The 27,780-nt window shown below is 41.9% G+C and overlaps 1 pseudogene; it reads right to left on the reverse strand.

Annotated features, from left to right (window-relative positions):
• Positions 1 to 292: 292 nt before the first annotated feature.
• On the reverse strand, positions 293 to 5,803 carry LOC149239321 (protein SEEDLING PLASTID DEVELOPMENT 1 pseudogene; annotated as a pseudogene).
• Between the last annotated feature and the right edge of the window lie 21,977 nt (positions 5,804 to 27,780).

The raw sequence follows: 27,780 nt of genomic DNA on the forward strand, positions 1-27,780 counted from the left end.
CAATGAAAAGGTGAAATCTGTAGGTGTAAATCTCTTTGAAATCGTGACTCAGGGCAAGAATAGGCAATCTGTTCCTATCTCTGCTGTGGTAGATATTCTTCATTCTAATTTTGGATTTTGGTCATTGGCTTTTCACCTTCCCTTTTTCCGTTTGAATAAAAACCATTTTTTTATAATTAGCATCCATAATCTCATATGTATACAAATGAATGGGTGTATCGTCATCCCTTCTGAACTGTTTAACATTGCTTCTAAATGTAGAAACATAATCATTATCATCATTATTTTCACTCTAGGCATCTGACTCATGGCTAACATCCTCCTTACACTTCTCATTGGTGTTGCAAGAGGTGCTTTGAAGATTTGCATCTATGGTAATACTAGAATTTTCAACTATAACCCCAGAACTACCCATCTTACGAACTTCAAAAAAAGGAGATCGTCCTACAAGAATAGCATCCACAGTTGCTTCTAAGCTATGATGAATTCGCCATTCAGTCAGTGATATCATCTCCACAACACAAGTAAAAGCAGGTGGCCCTCTTCTCTCAAGTATTGTTTTTTGAACTCCCCTTCTAAACGCCTCATCATCCCCCAGTGTAACACTCTGGATGCCACCAACAAGCATCTCCAAAGAAGGATTTTTATTAGATTCTCAATTGTCATTCCATGAGCTGTTCCAACTAGGTGTATTCCACTTTGAGCCATCGTACTGGCAGCCAAGGCTTCAAGTTTTGTTCCAATTTCATCAATTACAATGGTCTGAGGCATATGGTTCTCAACTGCTTCTATCATGACCTAATTACAGTGGTCCTCCCAACACCTAGACGTCCTATAATTAAAAGAGAACCCCCACTTTCAACCAGGTCTCGAACCATATATGCACTTCAAGATATTGCCCGACCAACTCGACATGTGAGGCCAATAATGCATCCCCTACGATTTCGAATAGCACTAATAAGATGCAATGAATGATCAATGCCCACCCGATTATCGTCTGCATAGTCACCTACCTTACATATATAACTTTGAATCACAACGTGGTGCCTCGATCTTCATTCAGATAACCACAGTTTATTTCTTCACAAGCAATACCAAAGTCCACTAACACTTACTTGGAGCAAATGAGTTGAATCGATTTGATTTTTATTAAAGCCATGATGATTTTTGGTCTTGGAGGTTCTATGCGACGCGCACAAGCCCAGTGCGCCGCGCCTCTTGGATGCTTTGCACAAGTGGAGAAAAACACTGTGTAGAGGTGCCCAATGCGCCACGCTTGCTCAGTGCGCCGCGCTAGTCACCCAACGCGCCGCGCACTAATCCAACACACAATTTGGCTTCAAAACTTCATTTTTTCACTTCCTTGTTTTATCTTGGCTTTTGCTGATGTCTTTGGCGTGCATATGGATCATCGAATGTGAAAATAACTCATGTATACAAAGGACTTTGATTCTTTCTTTTGACAAACCCATTTTTGCAATATTTTGAACTTTGACACTTTACACCTTTAATACATACTCTGTTCTTTGTTTCCACTAATTTTTGAGCTGATGATGAATCTTGTCAACTTTTACAGGCGTGGTGGCATCAGATTTCGAAAAAAAAAGACCAGAGGCTACATTTGAACAGTTTCAACTGAAAAACCTTGAAAATATACATGGTAATTATTTCAAAAGACGAAAAGACGACTTTTTCTTCAAAACAGGGTTTTGAAGAAAAGTCATGATCAATCAGTATGACAATGAAATTTTCGAAATGAAAACATATTTTGAACCTCCCTCTGGCCTGCTAGCATTATTGGACACTTTTGAAAACCAAATTTGCGAAACCCTAGACCTGATGACTAAAATAACTCTTTGCTGACCTAGTCATCAAACAGGACTGTAAATGACCTTAAAATTGATTCGACAAATAGACCTAAACCAGCAGGATAAGGCATGAGGGGAAATGACTGACAAGACCCTTCCATCATATTATGGCATGCCCCTAGCAGAATGCAACTGAGTGAATCAAGCGAGAGACCTAAAAATGAAATGCAAAAAGAGAAATGATCTCTGATGGAGGGATGTAAAGACCGACTCTAACACAGGGTAGGGATTGCTGTCATCAAAAATATTTATTACTTCAAAGTCTTCTATCGCACTCACTCCCTCAATATCCATAGTGATTCCCTGCAATCAACCCATAGGTATTATCTTTTGTTGGTTCGCCATTCACAGCTGAATAGGAGACCATTGCAGCATAGGCCTCCCCATGTGCTCCCATGTCTGCTTCAGTAGAAAGTTCACTTCTGATCCTAAATCTAGAATTACTTGGTCCATCTCATATTCTCCAAACTGTGTAGTTGACCTCATTTATCTTCCTGTCCTTGTCGTATGGTTTCCAATCTTCCAGTTTACGCATAGTTCTCTTAGCGTGGTCCCAACGCATCTGTTAATGAGTTCATGTAGTCCCTTTATAGCCTTACTATCACACAGTAGCTTCATGCATGTTTCCAGGAATGTCGTAAGCATAGATGGGTCCATTTCTAGTTCTAGTCTATCTTTGCTTCCTGAAGTGGAGGCATCCGTGAAGCTCTTCTTAGCTTCCATGAAGGTTTCCTTAGCGCACTCCAAATCAAACTCTGGTTCTTTTGTTGGAGCCATGTGAAACCAAGTACTATCTTCGAGTTGTTTTCCTTTATCATCTCCTATTGTGATTCCACTTCGGAGCACAATGTTCATAGTCAGATCTTCCTCACGCGGCTCAGACCTCATCATCTATAGGTTCTGAGTCGGGGGACGTGATAGCGCTCCCTTGTCATGTATCCTAGCTATCAACGTAGGACAATATTCCATCTCATGATCAAACAAGGTACAATACAGACATGATGGACGCGTTGGATTTGTACATTCATGGGCATAATGTCTTGGCCCTGCGCAATTGTAGCATATCAACTGTCCGCGACCTCTTCCAAGTCCTCCTCCACCTCGACCTCATCTGCGCCCCTGAAATCTGGTTCGTGCCACTCCTACAATCTCGTACTCTAGTCTAGGGTCCGCGTTTCAGCCTAAACCCTGTAGGTGGGAGTTCTATCCATGATCAGATCATAGCTTTTACAAGTGCACTCATCGTGTCCCATTGACCTACAAAAATTATAGAACAATTTCTGCAAATTTTGTGTATACTTCTATAGCAAATGGCAGTTGTCTGTAGCATGCTTTCCACCTATTTGACAAATCGTGCACCACAAAGCAGGTGCCACGCTAGTTCCTACTTGCGCTTCCAGCCTTATTGGCATCGGTCCTCCTCCCACGAGGTATTTTGTGAACACTTGGTAGTGGTCCTTATCATGACCTTGACCCTTTCATTTTACGCACCATAGCTCTTCATGCACTTTCAAGGCGAGCTATCCTGTCCTGTTTCAGGCTCTGCATCTCAAGGCATAAGTTTTTCAACTACGCGTGGATCTGCTGAAATCCTAAGTTAGCATCCTGCATTGGGGTTTCATGCAGCCTCGTCACGATTTCTAAGGCCTTTGCCTAAGTCGTTAACTTCTGCTGTGATAGCGCACTCCTTAGATGTGGCATTAATGATGCTACAAACCATTCATGGTGTTGTCCATCCATTAGATTCATATTAGCTTCACGAATCATACACTTCAACCTCTAATCTAGCTCCCAAGGAGTCTCGCCTGGTAACATTGTGATCTCTTTGAATCTAATGATCGACTGTGCTTCTCAATTAGGCCTGCTAAATTCCCTATTTAGCACAATTTGGATATCCATGATTCTGCATTCAGATTGTGATCAGAATGCTTAATAAACCAGGTCAGTGCGTGGTCCTGCAGGGCACTAACTAGTGTGGCTTTCTTTATATTGTCATTTGTAACTCCCTGTGCTTCCCATATGGCTCTTATCACGAACCAAAACTAGTCCGGATCCTCATTTCCTACTCCCTTGAACACAGGTAACTTTATCATGCTTGACATTTTGACTCGTGGTGGTGGCGAAGGTTGTACGGGTGAAGATGGAGGTGATGGTGGTGAAGCTGGTGGCGGTGTGGGTGGGGGTGGTATGTGCAGAATCCTCTACCTTATCAAATGGATGCACTTCACGGAGAGAAATTCATGAGCTCTTCCTTGTCCCCTCGTGGAGGTGAAATCAAAGGGCTATGCTGTGGTCCCTTACTTCCCTCATTTTTGTAGGTTTTTCCACTTCGCGTAGCTCTGAACATCAAGATAATTGCATAACCATCTTTTCACACAATAGAATTTTAATCCAAGTATTCAAAGACTTTATGTACTTACCTTTTGGTCCTTTGAGAAAGCGTCACTGTGCCTCGCTAGAGCTAACTGAAATATCTACCGCAAACTCAGTAATGAACCCTCCTATAATCTGATCGAGCTAGTGATCAACAATGCGCATGATCTTATCCTCCGATGCTTCCAATATGTGCACCAACTCTGGGGTCCACACAATAGGACCATCAAGCTTCCACCTTCCTTGGCTATTTTCTCGCTTCGCGATCCACTCGTACACCTTAGTAGGGAAAGATGTGAATAAGATCTCATGGATTTTTGTGTACAGGTAGAATTCTAACCACTCTTCTTTTGTCAGTCATGAATTTCTGTTCTCCTGCGTTGTGAACTCATGAATCCTCCTGTCCAACGAACCTTCAATTTCCTTCTTAGTTGGATTCCAATGAAACGACATCAGACATCTCTATACAGATTCTGGTCCTGACAACGAAACAATTTGTTGGCTTGAGGGGGCCTAACTCAGGTTGGAGTTAATTAGCCAAACAAATCCCTACACTACTGGCCCTTTTGACAACAGCCCATGGAGCGTGGACTAAGGTCTCACCCGAAGCAGCATATGGGGATGCTGGAACCAGGTTTCCACACCCTTGAGATGTCTGAGGGGTTGATTTAGTCCAACTGTGAATGGCTTCACGTAGGTCACTTCACACACTGCGCTGACCTACGAGGCCTTCGTGATCTGTTATAATTTCTTTTGTGAAACCCTAACCAAGGGTTGAGGAGATTTTGCACTGCTAAGGTAGCGATCTATGCTATTTCCCCAAGTTACACCACCATTCTTAATTATCTTCTTATAATTGTTAGTTAACTTCATGTAAACAGATAATTTATCTTATATTCACTTAATCAAAACAATCATATATGTTCGTGCATCATATAAACAACAGAAATGTAATTTATACCCAATACATTCAATATAGAAAACAGTAAATAAATACACAGGAATGGTATAAAACTTCTCTTTATTAATACTTCAATTGGTTATAGACTCAACCTGTCCCGTGCACTCAGCTGCAAGGGTCCGCGCACTCAGCTACGGACTACTAGGCATCTACGCACTCAGCTGCAGAGCCTCCTCCTACTCTATGACCCAACGACTCAACTCTACACTTAGATAAGACTCATTTCTTCATCCTTCGTTCATCAAATGATTCTACTTTACTGATTTGCAACTTAGAGTCTCGCTCTATTTATACAATCCCATGGTCCGCAGACCATGGGTAGAACTCTAAAGTCGACAATACATTACAAAAATGAGGGTGGAAAACCCTATGACTCATTTACAAGTTCGCGCTCCGTGCCCACAAAACGCGGAGTCTTTACATTGGATTTAGTCAAAATCTGGGCTTTAAGCCCCAAAAACTCCTTTGGGGGATCCCGCGCCCAACATTTTCTGGAGACTAGCCAATTTACTTCAATGGTGGCCATCAGCACATAGGCTTCATCTAGCCAAGGCCCTAATATGGCCTTCAGTATTGCCTCCTTGCACTGTGCTACATCCATCTGTTCCTTAAGTGCCTTCACTTCCTGTAGCTTTGCCAACCTCTGTATGATGGCGAAGGTGCACGTCGTCACTTTGACCTCGTCATACTTCTGTAGCAGTTCCCTTGCTTATGTTTCTAGCCATTGCATGTTGGGAACTTCCTACAAACGGGTAACTACTTTGAGTGACTACTCGAAGAGCGAAGTGCAATCCTTCACTATGGCATCCAGTACAACAACTGCATCCTTGACAGTTGCCTCGCGTTGCTCTCTGACTTCTAGTGGAGTCGAAGGCTGGGCCCTCAACTCAAGCTCTGTGATCTTAAGGTTCAACTTAAACTGAACCTTAGCCAGCTGTGTCCTTGCATCACTCACACCTGCAGCGAGCTTCCAAATTTTGGTGTCGACTGGCGCATCTTCAGGGATATTCATCTTTAGAACAGTTCTGCAATCCTTAGCTACCACAGCTGCGATGCGCTCATTCTTCTCTGTGATCTTCTTAAGGATGTCAATCGCAGAAGTCTTTTCTATGAACATTTGGGCATTGTTGACCTTCGGCTCGCTAATCACATTCAGCGCGCGCTGCTCTCTGGCCCGAAGTTCTGCGATCACACTGTCTTGCAGGGTGTGAAGGGCTTCACTTGGAAGTGCGGCCAAGTTCAACCCAACCTTCTTGAGAGCGCTGATAGTGGCCTTGTCAGCTTCCACTTCTCTAGTCAATGCTCTATCTGGTAGCACAACAACCCAGGTATCCAAGGAGCAGGCCAGCGCCGTGGCTTCTGAGGTCCCAGGTGCTAAGCTAGTTGATGTCATGCTACACTGTCCCACACTGGTTTACACTTGAGTCACCTGGATCTATAGTTCACTCTGACCTGTCTGAATGGCGACCAAGGCTTGCTTCTTCTGCTGCTTGAACTGCTATAGCAGTTCCGCAGTTGCATCCCTCACTGTGTCTCTGATATCATTCAGACCACCTTCAGTCAAAGTGATCAGGTCAAGTGATGATTTGCTAGCCTTGGACTTCTTCCACGGCCCTACTTTTTCCTGCTCCCTAGTGTGCTTAACCTAGAATGGAGTAGTCTCTAGGTTTGCACCTCCCTGTTCTGATTGCTTCTCTTCTTCCTCCATCTAAGGCGAAGGATACTACTAACTTTTGTTAGAGTCACGCTCTTCCTCTTCTGCCTACTTCTTAGCTGTGCGCTCTGCCTTAGCTTTGTCTTCAGCCTCCTTTTTCATTCTGTCAGCCAACTGCTGCATATTCAGATGGGCCTCTTCCTTCTCCTGCTTCGCGGCGGACTTACTAGACCTAGCTAACAAGTCTGAGGCCATGCGCCACTCTGATGGCCAACTCTCTAGGACTGTTGCTAGGTATGGAAGATCATACCATTTTTTCTTGGGGTCCTTCCGTGCCTGGATGGACACACATTGGAAGTTCTCTTTGAACTCCACATATATTGACAACTACTCAAAGACAGTTGGGGATAACCTCGAATTGCCATTATCGCAGCATGGATGCTTGCCTCCATCAACACTGAAAATAGTTTAGCGTCCTTGACCCTTATGGCATCCTTGGTGGCCCAGAGGGAAGTGAAATTCACTGCTTCTAGTAGATATGATGCAACTAGAGGAAACTGGTTGTCCTCTGGTAATTCCCATGAAACTAGCATAATTGATATCAGTAACCAAGAGTAGCAAAAGGGTTTAATATGGTCTTCCACTTCTCTACAGTTCGAGAGGAACTCACTGGAGAGATAGTGCACCCAATTAAATTGTACACCCTTTGCACAATGAGCAGCTAATGACACAACTGGTGCCAACACTTCATCTGTGTGACACTTTCTCATTATTTTCCCAGCCAAAATCTAGGTGGCAACCTTAACGCGGGGTTGGTTATGCTGGAAATTGAGTATCTGCATGGTTTCTTGGCAAGCTTGAATTTGTCCTTCATTCTCATCACAAGGTCATGCTCACTTGTCTTTCCGCCAAATGCCATGGCCGGATTCAACCCTGAATGTGGTAGCAATGTGACCCTATGGATCAACATATCTATGATGGGTATCAGTTCTCGTAACCACATACACCCATTGTGCACTAAGAATAGAAATTGTTTGATCACCATCAAGGCTATGGGAGCATAGTGGTAATGTGGCACCCATAGCAGGTTTAACAGTCCTGCCTTTTCCACCCCTTTAATCCACTATCATGGCTCCAGCACGGTGACACCAAAATCTTTATAAAACACGCAGGTCATAAAGGTATCAGTCACCAAGTGGGGGAATTGCTCTATGTTTTCCAAGTCCCAATCCTCCATTTTGAGAGTAGGAATGAATGGCAAGCACGGTCCTTCAAGCGTGATCTAGTCTGGAAGCAACAGGGTATTTAGCATAAATTTCCCCTCATCCGAGTCCTTCAGGAAATTCAACTTACCCTGGCACGGAGGGATGTACTTGGGTAGATTTGAGATAGGGTCTACACCCTCAATGTCATTGTCTTCTATGCCCATATCCATATCTTTGGCGCCCTCCTTGGATTCTAAGTCTACCACCTTGCCTTTCTCTTGCACAATGGGCCTTCCCTTCTGGTGCTTTCTTAGTGACTGACGCACCAGCTATGTTTCTTTCTTCTTATCCCTCTTTGTCTTGGGACCCTCTTTGGGAAATGTAGGCCTCGCCCTGGGTGACCTCTATGATTTTGGTACTTCTGTGGGCACTTCTACACTTGCAATCTGAAGGGAAGCTCCCTCATATGCCATTGATCCTCCAACACTTGCAGTTTTCACGGGTGCTGACATAAGTCTAGTAAGAAGCTCCTAGATTGCTTTAGGCAACTTGTAAAATACTAAACTAGGCACCAAAGCCTCAAAATTCTCAAGGTTCATACGCGCCTGATATCTCAACACCACAATTATCAGAATGCAAAGTGTTTTTCATTGGGTGGCCATATGTAATTTATAGGTGAATTCGAATTTGAATTTGACTATTCCCCCCAAAATCCATTCATAAATGATAGATTGTCGGCAGATTTTCAAAGATCTCGCTCTTAAATTCTGACTTAAATGCCCCCCCCAACTCGACTTAGCCATTTTCCCACTATAAACTCATGAACACTAACCATAATAGTCACTTTATGGCTAACCTGCGTGGTCTCGCCTTCTATAGTGTAGCTCCCTTCGCGCTTCTTCCAATACTGTAACATTCCTCCTTTCCACGCAGTGCCCCAGTTGCCTAGCTCTACAACTCAGGAAATGTAGTTTATAGTCTTGCGCCTCCTTCCAGCTTCCTAGAGCACTAAGATTGTTCCTCCACCATATAGTCATTTGGTTGGATCCCCAATGTATGGCTTCAATCGGCTGCCATTTACCTTCCCTGGAAATGGCTCTCCATTCAACTTCACTAGTTGAACTGCTCCACCATCGGTAGTCTCTTTGATGACATAGGGCCCTAGCTAATGCATCCAAAATTTTCCTGGAAATTTATCAATCTTGTTGTCATATAACAATACTAAATCATTTACCTTGAAGGTGTGGAGTTTGATGTGCTGATCGTGCCATGCCTTTTCGCGCTCTTGAACTTGCTGATGGAATTCAGCCAAAAATCTATGCTCTTCCAGCTCTACCAGCTGCGTGAGCCTTTCTTCTAGGGCTCCACGATCCACCATTCCTATGAATGCTACTATGCACAAACTAGGTACAATGTACTCCATTGGCATCACAACTTCTATGCCATAAACCAGCCTAAAAGGCGTTTGTCCAGTCAGCTTTTTTCAAGTCATTCTGTAAGCGCATGGCACCACGGGTACATGCATATCCTAGTCATTTCTTTGTGAATTTTAGAACTTCATCAGTGTGTTATCCAATATATTATTAAACTCTTCCACCGTCCCATTAGCCTGTGGGTGATATGGTGTACTTTTCTAATGATAAACCTAGAACTCCTCTGTTAGCATGTTGATCATCTCATTAAGGAAATGCATACCGCGATCGCTCATCAAAACCTTCAGGAAACCAAATCTATTCAATACACAATCAAAGATGAACTTTGATGTTTTTGCCCCTGTACAACCCTTCATAGGCTGCGCCTTTGTTCATCTGGTCAAATACTTAGTCATGGTGATGATGTACCGTGGACCTATCTTCTTTCCTGGAGGCTGAATTAGTCCTACAAAGTCAATTGCCCACTTTTTGAATGGCTGTAATGACATCTGTGGATTCATAGGAAGGTCATCCCTCCGCAATGGCCTACCCGTCTTTTGACATGCATCACATGCCTTACAATAAGCCTTGGAATCCTTATGAAGTGTCAGCCACCATAGTCTAGCACGTAAAATCTTCTACGTTGTAGCTTTTCTTGCATAATGTCCTCCCATGGCTCCTCCATGAGCTTCGGCAAGGATGTTGTTTCATTCAAAGTTAGGTACATAACAACACAAAATTTCATCTGAGCCCATTTTATATAAATGACCTACAATTACAAGAAAGTCTGCCACATGCACCACTAGCTCCTTCTTTTGTTGACTAGTATACCCTTTCGGTGCTATCCCCGTCATTAGGAAGTGTATGATATCTACAAAGTGAGTGTCCTCGACACACGGTGCAAAGGGTTGTGCATCAGGTAGTCCTTCCCCCATATTAGTAGGCTGCTCTCCTATTGCAATGTGTGACAGATGATCCAGTCCAAAATTCAATCATCCTCGCTTCATAATAACTTCAAAATCATATTCCTGAAACAACAACAGCCATGATTCTGCATATCTTCCTGTTATAGGACAAATTGACCTCCTAATCAACTCAAAGGTGAAAGACAAGATGACTAAAGCAATGACCACAATTGTGGGCCCAGAATCCACACTAACGCTCTCTATACACTGACAACCTGCTTTATAAAGCTTGTTACCAAGCATAAAGGAGCGTTAGTCACCCTGCTAACTCTTGTTGTTAGACCAGGGGGAGCGTTAGTGAACTTAAGTATGTTCAGAAGGTCATGCCAACGAATCTAGACATAAATATCTAGTTATTAAATCCCTAAATTTGTGCAAGAAAAGCAAGGAAACTCCAAAAATAAAGATATTTGGAGAAATTCTATTATGAGAATGAAGGCAAATGGGAAAAAGCTTGTAAACAAGGCAGGTTCATGGTTTTTTCCCTAATGAACTCTAGATGGAGCTTGGCAGCGCTAATTTGATTGCTACATAATCAAGAAGGGGTAAGGAAGGCTGATACAACAGATTGTTGTAATCACTCTTCCATTATGAATATAGAACTGCAGTTATGTTCCCTACTCCAAAGTGTTGGTGATATTGTGCATTTATTTGTTCATTGTGATGCTTGTCGAGTTGAGTAGTTAAGTTATACATTTATACATGTTTGTTACGGATTCTTACATTAGGTTTCAGAAGTGTATGCTGTGATTGGTTTGCCTTGTCCTTTGTGCAGAAATTATCTTGGAGCCGGCTTAGAAGGAGTTCTTCTTGCCGCACGGAGATCCCTAAGAGAATCTATAAGGAACTAAAGGTGATCCTCTTTCCATACCCTGTCAATTTATGTTTGATAGATGAACATGTGTGTAACTAGTAGCTTTTGCAGATAATCTTACAGTCTGTCAAAGGTCCCAGGAAGGCCTTTGAGGGTAGTTTTCATCTCGTGCATTTTACCCCATAGCAGAATTGGCGACTCCACTGGGGACTATACATCTAGTTCCCGGTTACCTGGACTCCTCTCATATCTTCTCTTTCTTCTATGAGCTTCCCGCTTCTTCAAATCCTTTTCTGATCCACCATCTATCTTGTTGCATCCTGCAAAGTTGGATTCTCCTCAGAAACTGATCCTAAAGGCCCTCTTTTTGAGCTATTTCCCTCATTAATGCAGGTTGCTAGTCTACACAGAGCTTTATAAAGCTCTTTTGATGTGCACAGGGAGCGTTAGTGGCCAAACTAACTCTCTGTTTACAAAGAAACAGAGCGTTAGTCTCCCATTTCCATGTTTTTCAGAAGATTTTGTGGACCAAAAGGGGGGGAACTTGTCTCAGGGGCTAAAGTAAGATTTGCAACAATATCATGTTAACAAATTTGGTGTCTTGAAAATTTATTTTTAAGAAAATGTTTTAGTTTTTCTCTCATAAAAGACATTTTTTTGAAAGAAAAGCTGATAAACTATATATCTCCTTTTGTTGAAACAGTTGTAGGCTGCTTCATTTTGGTTTTCAGTAGTTGTTAGGGAATATTGAGAAAAGAAACTTTTGGTTATGCAAGTGTTGAATGGCTTTAGATGCACTAACGAATCCAGGAATATGTGAAATGATACATGTGTAGAATAAGACTTGTTTGCATAAGAAATTGGAAATTTTTTTTCAAAGAATTGTTCTGCATGGTTTATTGAGTCGCGAGTCTCACCATATTCATACGTCAACACCCCTACCGAAGACAAATAAGCAAGTACCCTAAAATTTACATTAAAATAAATCAGTTACTCTTTTTTGAGAAAACCAACATTAGCTAGATTAGGACCTTGGGATAAGCATGTGAGTGAACTGCCCAAGGTTGAAAATCAAAACTAGTGTCATTAACGAGTGAAAAATCCTTCTGCACTCATATTACCAGGACCACTCCACTAACAATGGAGTGAAATATGAGACAACATCGGATTTTAATTGAATGTATCCCACCTTCTCTTACAACTCCTTTGGGCATTCTGTGTATTGGGGGTCCCTTCGGGGATTTCAGAATTGAGTTAGGGACTCAGGTATCTTGCCCACACAACGTGCTGTCTACGACTATGTCCCCGCTGGTAATGTTTTTGATTTGAGGTATCTCTAGTGGCAAAAACTTCTAGGTACTTACCTAAGGTGACTGGGACAGGCTGTCTTGGTACCTAACGTGATGCAGGAAAGTGTTCCCTCTGTGGACAGAGGCAACCCCTCTATCCCTAGAGTGGGTCTAGTCACAAACAAGGATAGATCAACAATAGCTTTCCTTAAACAGTCATAGTTGGAGGCCTACCTCAACTGGTGGTCGATGGAGTTCCATTGCGCCGCTCCAGCGTCCACTTCCTTCTCCTAATGAGTGATCAACCTAAAACAATGCAAAGGAAATACAACAAAGCACGTAACCGGAACAACAATGATCTATTTACTCACAAAGTCAAGAAGTCATGAGCTATCAAGTACATTACATACAAGACATAGGAAAACATCATTGGTTGCATTAATTATGAAATAAGAGTAAGCTTACAACCAAAGTCTTGACGTCACAAGCCTTCTCAGAAGGCTATCTAGCCAGCATGTTCCTCAAGCATTCACTCTTGAAGATGGTTCTCCCAACATACAAGTCTCTCTTACTCACAAGTTTTACACAAGATTAAGGGCACTTCACAACCTTCCTCAAGCTATCAACAATCCCACACTTGTCACACTCACACCAACTATCTAGCAAACTCACAAATACTAACAACATTATCAGCAACCACTCCAAAGACTAAGAACTCCCGAAAAACTAGCAGCACATAGCAATGGTGAGAGTTTAAATAGGAGAAGGAGTCCCCATGAAAGGTGGGAGAGTGAGCTTATCTCCAAGAAAGGTAGCACAAATGACGGAACAGCCATGCCAAAGAAAGGAGGGCAACATAAACTAGGCCAACAACCAGGTCTGGAGTCATCTGGAAGGCTGACTGTTGGAACAAATTCACCCAATCTGGATCATCGCGGGCACATAATTGGCCTTCCACACTGACATCGCTATTGAATAACGTAGCTAGTCAGATCATCACTCAAGATTACAAGAGGCCTTCGCGCTGGCACATAAAATCTGACCATCGTGGGAATCAGGTGTACTTTCGCGATGGCAGTGCTTCTGGGCTATTTTGGAGCGCCCTTCAGTGCATTTATTAAGCCAACAGACGCAATGAGGCAGAAACCTTTGGAAAAGTGGGTCATTTGGCAACATCAAAGAGCATTTGTCTAACATGTGAATGTATGACTTGGACACATGACACAGTAGGAAGACTGGAGTGAAGATAGTGACAAATTACTATGTAAAACCTAAAATGGATAGATCTACTTTGTCTTCAGTTTTTGGGAGGGTGCTCATCTTCACGAGAGTAATTGGCCCCTCAATTTGAGGTTTGGGTGAAGCTCAAAAGTAATTGTAACTATACATTTGGCCATCCTTCTCTGTTATTCATTAAGATATTGGGTTTCATCTCCAGTAATCGCTGCTTATCAGATGAGGTATTTTCCCTCTGTTTGTTGATTGACATATTTAATGTATTTTTTCTTTTTAGCTACCTGAGTGCTATTGTTTTTGAGACTTTAAATAAGATCACATTAAAATCTATTTGATAAAACTTAACAGTCATTGTGGCTACATTTGGCCCTCATCGTCAATCCAGATGATTGTTAGGACTTCCTCCACTCATTGTGGAGGATCTGTTGAGTTCCATTGACTCGGATTCCTCATCTTCGAGGAATCAGTCTCCTAAATCACACATAGGATCTGTGTGGATGACCAATGGTTCTAGTATGCTGGAGGATTTCTTTACGGAAGGATTTCTTCCTCATTTTAACACTCCACTTATAGATTTTTCGGAACCTATTGTTGCTCCTGCAGTACCTATACTTCCTTCTTCAGTAGGTGGAACTTTCCCATCTATCTAGTCGACGCCTCAAGGGTTGTGGAATTATAGAGACACTGTTGGTCCTCTACCACTTCGCCAGTTGAAGGTCATTACAACATCGGTAATGTGGAATCCCGCTATCCCGTTCGTCCCAGGTACTACAACTCACATAACGCCCTCCATAAGTGGAACCCAACAGATGCCAGCTTCCACTCTTATGGTGCCACAAAGCATACCTTCGACTAGTGCCACATATAATGCTCCATATAACACTCAATGCGGCACTATGGGCATGGTTCCAGTTTACCAACAACAGGGTCAGCCGCCAATGTACAGTTCCAACCCCTAGATTCAAATATCTGGGGTGGTTAACAATATGCACATGCCGGTGGGGAATGTCACAGTTCCCCCGCCGTTCTCCGACATGCATGGATAGTTACTGATTGACATGATTGTTCCCTTTGTCAATCAAAGCCATATGGTTAGTTCTATGTCGGTTGGGAATCCACAAGGGATTCGCGCCCAACCCATGGGGGCACCCTACTCACAAGCTCAGATGAGTCAAGGGGGCACTGCTTATACTGGGGGAAACTTTATACCCCAGTATCAAAATCCTCATGGAAATCCACTCTACAACACGTACCGCAAAGCAACTGCTACACCACGTAGCCCATGTACACCATGGGGAACCAAACGATGGGAGGAGCACAGATCTCCTCAGGTCATTTGTCATCACCATGGTCTGAGTCAGGGGCAATCAACAATTTGCCTTTTTTGGCAACATTGAATATTCCCGACTTACACAAGTTGACAAACGACCCCATCTACCACAACTTACAATGGTCTTCGATCCCACATAAAATACTGACGGACATTCCTAAGTTCAATGGAAAACAAGGGGAGGATCTGGGCACTCATGTCACCACCTACCATCTCTGGTGTGTTTCTAACTCTATGGTGGATGACAGTGTCTGGTTACATCTTTTTCCCCGCACCCTCACTGGCAATGTAGAAAAGTGGTATATTGAATTACCACGCGTGTCTATGAATACCTTTGACGCTTTAGCAATGGAGTTCATAAAGCACTTTCCGTTACCTATCCATTATGAGACAGGGACATAGCTCCTTACTACGTTTCATCAGGATACCGCCACCCACATCTCCGATCATATCCATGAATGGAGACATAGGAGGAGGTTAGTCAAAGCTCCCATCCTTGATTTTTTCTTAACAGACTAGCTTTGTAAGTCGTTACTCCCACAAATTGCTAGAGATGTTGCTCTAGGTGGTGCGGTCACAGAGGACCAATCCATACGTCGTGCCTAGAACATAGATTTGATTTATTCACAGTTTGGCACTCTCTACAACATTATCCCCTATGCTCCAGGTAACCCCAATCCTCCCACCACTCAGCACCCTAGAGCGCATGTCGACGGGATCGTCGGTGCAACCTCCGTGGTTGCTGTACTCAGTGGTTCCATTTCCAAGCTCGTAGTGGACCCCTCTACCAAAGTGACTGCTCTTCCTGCCACCATGGTTAATTCTATGCAGTCTACACAGAAATCTGGTAGCAAGAACAAGAAGAATAAGAACAAGACCACTCCTTCTGAGGAGCAGTCATCTAAGTAGCCCAACCCAAAATAGAAGGCTGCTACACCTACTGATGTAGAAAAGGATAAAGGCACCAACTATTCGTGCAAACTCTATCTTGAAGAACATGTAACCTGGCATTGTCCGCGTCTTCAAGAATGCACGGATTACCTTGCCAATTAAGATTCTAGTAAGGCACTTGTTGTCCTTAGAAATCCTTTTCCTACTCAATAGAAGCAAAATATCATTTCCATCCAACTGGCACCCACGTTAGGGGATAGCGACGGTTCACAACATCCTTCAACTAGTGAAGGAATTTCTACCATTTACACATTTGAAACGATAGAACTAGCCACAAGAGCCAAATCTTATGGAGCTCCTATTGCTCCGACAGCAAAACCATCCATAGGTCAAAACCCATCGCCGCCCAACGATTTGCATATCAAAAGGCTGGTTGAGGACTTTGTAATTCGACCCCCCAAGGGCGCACTTTGATGCATAACGCACAACACATCTACACGTGTCGCCCAACGCTGCAACATCGTAGAGGATTTGGCGCAAGCGTTGTTGGCTATGTCAGTGCTTGAAGTATTACAAACATGCCCCAGCCAAAGGAAAGCTTTGCTTTCAGCTATCAGGGGTATTGAAGCTACGGATTCCATGCTTGCTATTTTCGACATGGACAAGTGTAAACCTCCCCTTTCCCACCAGCTTGCATTTTAGGTGCATATCACTTCGAAAGGTAAAGGTATACACCAAACTGTCATCAACGAAGGTGCTTCAACCTACATCATGTCGGCTTCATGTTGGCTCGCCTTGGGTTCCCCAACCCTCTCCCCACTGTCAAACTCCCTTAAAGCTTTTGATGGCCACACCTTTGTCCCAAAAGGATACTTAGCCAGTTTTCCCATCACTTTGTCTGGGAAAATAGTAATTGTGGATGTAGAAGTCATGGACAAGAGACACGACTATAATCTGTTGCTGGGTCATAGTTGGACATATGCCATGACGGCTATCGTATCCACTGTCTTTCATATCATCCTATTTCCATTGGATGGAAAGGTCATTACAGTGGATCAGTTGTCTTTCTGCACCCCTGATTATTCACCATTACCAAATGGCTCCGTACCCCTAGTAGGAGGTGTAACTGACAGTTTTGTCAGTATAGGTACTATTCTATTGAAGGCTTCCTCCCTGATGGGTTGTTTTCCTCTTCCGTCACTATAGGTTCCACAATCTGTCAACATGCTTTCATCAATTCCTCATGAACTGACTGATCACTGGATCCTAATGGCGCCTTCAGGACACATTCGGAGACCAGATGTCACTGTCACTAGCTGAATCGGCCTACCAAGGCATTCAATTAGCATCCACATCTCTGATCATGTTGGCTATCGCCGACGGTACCACCCCCCTTCCCATAACCACTCCTCCTTTAGATCCATGTGATCAACTCCCATCAACGGATGAAGCCATTCGAGAAATCATGAGTTTTGGAGAGCAACATTGGGAGGATTGGCATATTTGGGGTCCAACATCTAACTCGGACATGATGCCTCTTCAAGTCCTATCCTCTGACACAAACGAAATCATTTCCCCACCCTATACAAGCATTCAAACTCTTGGGGTGGATGAAAATATGGATGACACTTCCAGTTCATTGCCCATAGATATTTCAGTCACGACAGGCACCATGGAAGACACCCAGATGGGAGCAGATTGCAGTCTTGAGGAAATTGCAAGCTCCACCTGCCTACATGAGGAATTCCATGAAGAATTTGTTTGGTCTCATGAGGAAATTCTCAACTTTAATTCGTCATTTGTCGCGCATGAGATCCAACTTTACGACGAGGCAAAATGAAATGGGTGGTCAATTCCTTCCCTCGAAATAGCCGTTGAACCCATGCTCGGCCCCACTTCCAAAGAAGAATGCTTACTATACCTCAAACAGCTGGATAAAACGCATCGAAATTCCGATTTGGCACTCATAGCTCACAAGAAGCGGGTACAAACCTAATTTGAAAAAGTCGATAGGTTTTGTTCTTTCTAAGAGGATGATTTCGTATCACTATATCATCCAAAAGATAATCTCTTGGAGGCATGCACGCTTCGACCCATATGGCTAGGTCCCTATGTCATAACGAAAGTCCTCCCCTCGAGGGCATATGAACCGCATGATTGGGACGGAATCCCGCTCAAGGAGCCCACATATGGGCTCTATCTGAAAAAGTATTGTGCCTAGTGTCGTGTTGGGCATGTGCTTTGTAATTTTATGTATTCATAAGTTTTTCTTACTTTTTTGATGTGATTGGATTGTTTTGTTATTTAGTGGAGTACTTGTCCCATACATTCTTCTCGTAATGCAGATGTCGTCATTGCCCTTAGAATATGTAGGATATGCAGATGGTGCCAATCATCACACACGAAACATTGCATCAGCTGCTTGGGTCATCCATACACCCGAGTCAGAACTATTTTGCTCCAGGGGAGACTTTCTTGGTACCACCACCAACAATATTGTCGATTACATGTCTGTCATTCCGCTTCTCATGGAAGCATCATCAAGGGGCATCTGCAATCTGGTGATCAGGTTAGACTCCCAGCTGGTTGTTATGCAATTGACAAACCATTATCACACCCATAATCCAGCCTTGTTACATAACTATCTAAGGGTGCGACGCTTTGAAAGTCGATTTGAAATATCACATATGAACATGTTCCTCGAGAATTTAATACAGTTGCTAATTCATTAGCTAACTATGTATTGGATTGGCATTTGTCTCATTTGTTATAGCAGCATGGATGAGAAGTAAAAACATTTACTAAAGTTAAAAAATTGTTACAAAAAACATTTAAAAACACATTTACACCACCAAAATACCAAAAAATATCTCTATATATATATATAGATCGAAATCCAGCTTTTTACATCAAAATATTCCAAAAATTGGATGATTTAAGTACAAAATGGCTCAAATCCCAGCTACAAACACTCATATGGCTATGCCAGAACACCTACTAAAACGAGCCTATTGCTCCAAAAAAGCTGAAACAGCTCTAGCTACCCTCCGAAGAGGAACTAGAAACCGCTCAGGTACACCAACGGTGTGTCACTGCATATGAGCAGGAATCTCCTTCATAGGAAGGGGGGGGACACCCATATTAAAACCCTCTAGGTTCCTCAAAACCTCATGGAGACTGTCGGCATCACCCCCTCTAACATGTAGTTGGCCACCTTGTCACACATAGCGAGGTTCACCTGCAGGTCGTACGGGCACCACATCTGTGTTAAGCATAAAAGTTTCATGTCAATTCTTATCTCATATTTAAAAAACATTACATATACATTCAAAAGCACAAAAATACTTAAGTACTATCAAAATTATTCTCACCTTGAAGACCCCAGTTGGTCCCAGGCAGTAGCATCAAGTCTAGATCGCCAGTAAAGTCCATGCCTTCATAGGCATAGTCGTCAACAATCACAATCTGGCTGCGAAGCCACTAGAAGAAGTCTTCGTCAAAAAAGTGTCGGAGAGGTCCTCCTCCTGTGCGAGGATCAAGTGATGACCAGCGACCCTGCCTTGGCTCCCTCAGATCAAAGGGACCTAAGCTCACTCGTGGGCACATGACAGGTACCCTCTCAAGGAAAAATGAGACTATGATAGTACCGTACCCAAAACTTTGTTGGGTACGAGTCTTGCATGCTGTCTGTTATCACTTAGAACTATAAAAATTTGCATGTAATCCTTTGTCCTAAGTTCAATGTCAAAAGTTGGTGTCAAATTGTTTTTGTTTTATGTTTCTTACTTAGGGTTGGAGCTTTAAAGGTGTTTAATTTAAATTATACTCTAATCCTATTGGTCGTCCTCCACCATCATGGTTTCATAAGCCATGTCTTGTCATATCCTAGTCACCGGCTCTTTCCGTGATTTCGCAGCGCAGTCTCTTATTGGTCAGTTTCACAGGGTAATCATTGTTCAGCCATTCCGCAGCGCGTCATCATTAAGCCGTTTCACAGCGCGTTATGAGAATTCAAAACTAACCGCGCTGCGAAATCGTAGATTCGTGCGTTTGGCAGCGAATTTTTCCCAAAGTGTCAAGTCTGTTGATGAGTCATCAATTCCGTCCTCTCATGTCAGTCATTAACCAAAATTCCACCAATAGATTTGTAGACATGCACAGAAATATCATTCAAATGGATTTTACCATGCATGGATCTTTATGATGATCGTAAACGATGCATAAGTGACCAGCTTGTGTGATGATGTATTTGAGTTTTCAAGCGAGCCTGTTTCCAAGCGAGCCTGATTACAAGCGAGGCCGAGTCAAAGAGAATTGAATCACCATTTTAACTGAAGCTGTTGGTCATTGTCTGTGCGAAGATTTCAAAAGCAAAATGGAGAGGAAAGAACATAGATCTGGAAGATGTTAGAGAACAAAACCTGAAGGTTTAGACCTCGCATTAAGAGATGAAGGCGTGAAGAAAGCATTCAAAGATGCTGGGTGTTGGAATTTCTGTAAGAAGCTGTAAGGTGGCCATGCTCAGGTAACAAAAGATTTTGCTTTAAACTTCACCGGTTTAAATTCTAAAATAGCTATGTTGGAAGTTCAAGTGTCTCCGGAGGCAATAGCTGTTGTAACTGAGATCCCAAGAGGGGGGCAAGAATGGTTTAAGAATTTTAAGTTTGATATGAATCCATACAAAGAGTTTTTAAAAGAGGCATATGTGAATGAAGACCTAACAAAAGCAGTGCCTAGAAACTATGTCAAGGAGCATTATGCCCTTCTTCTCACCTGTATTCAGAAGTACTTGACCTGTGAGGGAAGATACAATAAGGTCTACTCTTATCACTTCAAGTTGCTGTTACATTTTACTGGTAAAGCATCCATAGACATTCCCTTTTACTTGTTTCGTAGTCTGAGCAAAATGTGTGACAAAGTGCAATTAAGAAAGCAAGACTGTGAAACATCTTTGTTTCACCATGGTTTGGTTAAATTGTTAGTTTTGGATGGTCTCCAGAAAATAGGTAGAGACTGGAACTCGTTCATTTTCATGGCTGGTTTCCAAAGTAAAACAGGTCTTACTCCACAACCAGTTAAAGAAAAAGAACAATCAGTCAAAGAACTCACGATAGCTGAGCTTCAAAAGGAGGCAAAGGATAAAAAGCAAGCCAAGTCACAGTTGAGAAAGTCAGTGAAGCCACTGATCATTAAAGAACAACCTCAGCCATCAGCAAAAGAAGAAGCTCAGCATAAGAAGACTGTACCCAGACCAAGTGGATCTGAAACAGTGTCAAGAGTTAGGACAAGGAGCCAAATAAGTAAAGAAAAGGGTAAAGCCTTAGCTGTTGAAGAGAGCCCGGTATCTAAGGCAAGCTTGAGTGATTTGTTGGAGGCCATTGAGTTTGAGCAAATTGAACCGGTGCACATTGAACCAGTGCACATTGATTTGACACAGTCATCACCAGAAAGCACCAAGAAGTCTAGGGCTTCAAAAAGACTGAGGTTTGATGAACCAGGTGATGAATTCATCTTCAAACCAAGAAGACCTATTACAAGAAAGCAAGTAAGGGAAGCCGAGAAACTGCCTAGAACAGAGGTAGCTGAGGAATTGTCCATAACAGAGGAGGCAGAGAAAATCAAGCAAAAAGACACAAAAAGAACAGTCATCATATCCCAAGGAGGTAATATTATAGCTATAAGAAACCAGTTAGAAGCAGCTAGAAATGAAATTGCTAAGGTGAAGAATGCCACTAGGGAGTCTGCAGTCAGGTATGCAAATTATCGTAACGCTGTATTGAAAGGAAGTGAAAACCTAGTAAACCAGGTGGATTCAGTAGCTGATGTTTACACATGGACGGTCCCAGCTCTCAAAGAGGCCAAATTCATCAGAAAGATAAATATGCATCTTAGAGCTGAAAATAAAGCCATGAAGAAGAAAGTTGCAGACTTAAAGACACAGCTAGGTCAGTTAGCTGCTAAATGAAGTTGCTGTTCAAAGAAAGGTGTTGTTACGAATTTTGTTAAATTTTGCTTAGTTTTCTTGTTTTGAGGACATGTAGATCCCTGCCATATGTAAAGGTGTTTTAGCAATTAAAGGTCTAAGCAGTAAATACCTCAGGGCAAATACAAGCTGTTTTAACAAATTCAGCAGTTTCGTAGCGCGCTACGAAATTGCTGAAGGTGGTGTTTTTAAAGCAAACAAACAATTTGGTAATATGTGCGGGATTTTTTCCAAAAGGGAACACCTAAAGGATATGTAAAGATCAAATGAAGACATCCTAGCCATTCTGATCAAGACAGGTGTGCCTTCAAAAGGGTGAAATGTTTAACTCAGGTTTAAAATTTTTTTGGTTATAAAGCCACTTTATTACCGGTCATAGGGTATTGAATGAATTGCATACATGGAATTTTGGCTTGCACACTTGGCTATCGATGGAGCATCCGATTCATCTGGAAACATGGCGGTGTTCTATATTTTTGGGTTATTAAAGGGACTAAAAAGACATGCTGCTGCATATTCGAAGTGATGGGGGACCAGAACCGGAAAGCAAGGGATATTCCCTAACATCGCTGAGCAGTTAAAGCCTTCAGTATCCAAAGCCAACATGGAGCATTAACTGCTCATCTCAGCCATCTCAGCCAAACGAAAAGGAAACCAGGTGTCAAAGCTACAAGGAGGAATCATTCTACGAAGGAGATAGAGTTAGAGTCATAATCAGATTAGAACTCTTTAGAATTTCAATTATCAGTTATTGTATTTAATAGTTTGTTACAAAGCAGATAGGTGTCATTAGTGGCAATCATCGAGCTCCCCTCATGCTGGAGGAGGAAGCTCCAAGTAGTTAGAATTACGTTTCTATATATAGCTGAATCATCTATGTAATGAGGGTTGGATATTTGAGAAAACAGAGTATTATTTTGGCTTGTGTAAAAACTCAGTTTCAGTAATACAATTTGCTGCTTTTCTTCTCAGGATTCATAAAGTGTTTCAATGCTCAAGATATGTGGTTTTGCTTTATCCTTAATGCTTTTACAGTTGTATAAATACACAATCACTCAGAATTCACTTACGCTGCTCTGATTTCCTGTGTGTATTTGTAAACTGAGGTTTTCTATGAGATGTTGTTTTGAGTATTTAAACATCACATGCCCTGACTTCTATGCATGAGCAGTGTTATAGTTTACTGAAGTATGATTAAATCCATAAGCCCAATGGAAGTCTTTGTAATGTCTGTCCAGCCAGCTTGTTTGTTAAATTCACTTTACAAGAGTTAGCCATCTTATCAATAGTCAAAATTAATAACTTTTTGAGAGAGCCCTCTCAGGCTAAGGAGGCTAAGCCTTAGTCAAAAGATTGGTCTGAAATAGTTACACAGAGTCTACCTGATCAGCAGCCTTTCAGTGCTTGATTTTGTGATAACACTGTCAATTCTGCCTTCAACTGGAAAAGCACTGCTTCACACCAGTTGAACATCTAAGGCTGGACACAGTCAATGGCAAGCAACAGTTGGGCCTTTATCACTATGTGGGGACTTTTTGACCCCGCCAAATGCACAATCAACCATAAAATTGCCCTCATAGACCGAGATCGAATCCTCTCTATTGGTACTCTGTTGCTGACTAACCCACTCCCAGGGATGCAGTAGATCTGTACCAGCTCTGAAGTAGATCATGGATCTGACCTGCCACCGGTGAGGTTTGCTTGTGCCCCACAGCACGACAAACTAGTCAAAAAATAAATATCATCCGAGTCAATCGCCAACTCTTGATCTCCAATTCGGAACACTTGCTCGTGTTCATCCCAGTGCTGTATGATCCATCTCAGTAAATCCTCCTATCCTTTCATTAGCTCTAGCCTTGCATACTTCAATAAACCATAGCAGCGCAATGCAAGTATGCAAGTTGGATCGTTGCACATCAACAATTCCTCATTATCATCGGCCCATTCTCTCCACAGGTGAGTCATTTTAGCCTGAAACCTACATAAAATAACCCTAAAAATAGTTAAAATGGGGCAAAATCACTTAAGGAATCCATGCATGAGGGTTTCAAATGTGCCCTACAGCCCTAACACCCCTCCCAGTGCTGCACAAGGAGGATTAACGCCCTCCAGTGGCTCGTACAGAGCATTTAATGCTCTCTACTAGCCATCTGGAGGGTGTTAGTGCACAAAAATGGCTCTAGGGCACCTCAGATCTACAAATTTCCACCCATAAAACTGTTAAAAAAGGTTTAATAATGCATAGAGAAAGGTTTTAGCTCTCACCTGGGACTGACAACACATCGAATGGCTACTCGGATCTCCTACGATGGTCTGCGGAAAATCTGCTCCTCTTTAGCTCCAACAAGCTCTCACAAACTTCAAAATAGTGAAAATGATGCATGTGAAGGCTCAAAAGCATCACCTTATATAACTTTGAGAGACATGATTTTTTGAAAATCATTAAAGAGGAAGTAGTCCATTCTACATGATTTTTGATCATGCATGAACCCAGATAATAGGAATTGCTGCTTTTTTATACTTTTTACTGCTTTTGATGAAAGTACTTTCAGGAATGAAAAGCAGTAAAAGCTGCATGCAATCCTTTATAGAGCACTGTTAGGGATATTTTATTGCTCTTTAAAAAATATAAACATCCCTGAGTTTTCATCGTTAAGCTCGTTAAAATCTATCTAACAATGGTAGAGCACTTTTGGAGACATTTTATTGCTCTTTAAAAAATATAAACATCTCCAAGTTTTTGTAGTAGGGCTCGTTAAACATCCATACCACAATCAGTAAAGCACTTTTAGGGATATTTTATCGCTCTTTAAACAATATAAACATCCCTGAGTTTTTCATCATTTGTACTCGTTAAATATATGCAAACAATGCTTTAAGCACCTCTTTTTTGATCTTTTTCCAGCTCATAAACTGAAAAAGACCAATGGAGCATTCTTTTTAGGCACTTTTTTCTCGCTCTTTAAACTGAAAAAATCCCAAGCTATGTCTTGCTACTCGTTAAACATGCTAAAGATGATCCAAGCATTCTTTCAGGTACTTTTTCTTGCTCATTAAAAAATGAAAAATATCGAGTTTTTGTTATTGATCTCGCTAAAGTGTCACGACAAAACACGAGTTTAGTCCATCGCCTCATATTCATAACAAAATGAGGTCGACATCTATTGGAAAAAGGTTTCTCTTTATCTGGGTTCAATAGATTAAAATATGGAAAAGTGACTGATCTGGGTATACTATTAACCTTTTGTCTCCCCCGGTTAACAACTATGACAAAGGGACCAGCATGGAGTCTCTCTTTATGATCTTTTCAGACTCTCTAAATATGAAAAGACCACCAAGTTGTCTAGTCTGGACTCTTTAAATACACAGACAAGATATAGAGTCGTTCTTTTTATGATACATTTTAGACTCGTAAAAGATGAAAAAATTGATGAGTTTGCCTATCTGGACTCATTAAACTAATCAGATAGGGAAAAGAGTTGTTCTTTTTGCGATCATTTTTAGACTCTTTAAACATGAAAAGATCGATGAGTTTACCTGTCTGGACTCATTAAAAAATTAGAGAGGGAAAGTGGAAAATACAATTGTATCTTGTATTCGAAAGCGTGGTTTGGCAGCATTCGTTCCCTTGAATGTGGCACTCCCTCAGATAAACCTTCATTTTGATAGCCTATCAGTATGAACCCTACCAACCTATGAATTTTTAGCCTATATACCCTGATGTAATTGCATCTCTGTATCTTAAACACTCAGTAGTGTTCATGAGTCTAGTGCTGTCTGGTTAAAACCATTGTCGTGCCTTCTATTGTTCAAGGGTTCCCATTTGTTTCCTCTATCAACCAATCCTACATATCCTTTCATCATGCCCTCCATTATTTAGACCCAAAAGCTCAAAATATTCTTGAAAAAACAAAATCATCCTTGTCTAGTTTCGTGTCGACTGATGTAGGACACATCATTGCCTACCTTTCGACAAGTTTATTCCTATAGACTTCAACACTCTATCTAGGAAGATAACCTAGAAACAAATTCAGTGCCTTGGTGCTTGCAGACATTAGTGGCAGGTTACCTTGTGTTTGATCACGGGTTTTCATTATTGGCTCCTAGATAAGTGATTCTACGAGTGTTCGACGACAAAAAATCTTTCACACTCGTTAGTTTGCACTGTGCATCTTGGAGACCATCACCATTATCGGTGGCCTTCCTCGCATATGTTAACAGTCTCCATTATTGGCTAGTAATCAGTTGATTTCATGCATGTTCAACGTCAACACATATTATCACATGTACCGATCTATGTTGTTCGGTGAAGCGGGAATCAAGACTTTGGGTAGAGGCTTGCATCATTCAGCCTTGTTTCCTCTCCCAAGCTGCGGTATTGCTATATGGAGACAGCTATTTTAGGATGATATATTATGACACTGGATCCGCCCTGTGCCATATTGGTGAATGCCCGACTCAGGACATGATTTTAGCAGTTTATATATATGTATCTTTGTTTTATTAGGTTTTCCTTGCCACCCGAAACTTCTCTCTCTCTCTCTCTACAAAGATTTTGACAACAAATTACAATATTTTTTCATAATGTATTTCGGCCATCGTCTCTGCTTGTGATCTCATACTTTACGGGGCATCTTTTATAGGACAAATTGACCTCCTAATCAACTCAGTGGTGACATAAAAGATGACTGAAGCAATGACCACAATTGTAGGCCCATAATCCACACTAATGCTCTCTATACACTGACAACCTGCTTTATAAAGCTTGTTACCAAGCATAAAGGAGCGTTGGTCACCCTGCTAACTCTTGTTGTTAGACCAAGGGGAGCGTTAGTGAACTTAAGTGATGTTTAGAAGGTCATGCCAATGAATCTGCTCATAAATATCTAGATATTAAATCCCTAAATTTGTGCAAGAAAAGCAAGGAAACTCCAAAAATCAAGATATTTGGAGAAATTCTATTCTGAGAATGAAGGCAAATGGGAAAAATGTTGTAAACAGGGCAGGTTCATAGTTTTTGCCCTAATGAACTCTAGATGGAGCTTGGCAGCCCTAATTCGATTGCTACATAAGCAATGAGAGGGCCATTGCAAAAGGAGTCAGAGCATTTGGAAGGATAGCCCATAGAGCTATTGTGAACTGTCATATTCTTGAAGGAGCTAGTTGAAAGAAGGAGAGATAGAGAGGAAGAAGGGGTAAGGAAGGTTGACACAACGGGTTGTTGTAATCACTTGTCCATTCTGAATATAGAACTGCAGTTTTGTCCCTACTCCAAAGTGTTGGTGATATTGTGCATTTATTTGTTCATTCTGGTGCTTGTCAAGTTGAGTAGTTAAGTTATACATTTGTACATGTTTGTTACGGATTCTTACATTAGTTCTCAGAAGCGTATGCTGTGATTGGTTTTCCTTATCCTTTGTGCAAGAATTGTCTTGGAGCCGGCTTAGAAGGAGTTATTCTTGCCGCATGGAGATCCCCAAGCGAATCTAGAAGTAACCAAAGGTGATCCTCTTTCCATACCCTGTCAATTTATGTTTGATAGATGAACATGTGTGTAACTAGTAGCTTTTGCAGATAATCTTCCAGTTTGTCAAAGGTCCGGGAAGGCCTTTGAGGGTAGCTTTCATCCCGTGCATTTTACCCCATAGCACTTCCCCCACAACGCAGGCCTTTTAACCAAGTACTTCAACGCAGAATGGTCTGTATACATCTTAAAATGTCCACCTAGCAAGAAGTGTCTGAACTTTTGGAGTGCGTACACCATAGCCAAACCTTCACACTCTATCGTTGAATAATTCT

The sequence above is a fragment of the Pinus tabuliformis genome, chromosome 8 (assembly GCF_031772625.1).
Source record: "Pinus tabuliformis cultivar Carrire ecotype Pingquan chromosome 8, CPIR1, whole genome shotgun sequence".
NCBI lineage: Eukaryota > Viridiplantae > Streptophyta > Pinopsida > Pinales > Pinaceae > Pinus > Pinus tabuliformis.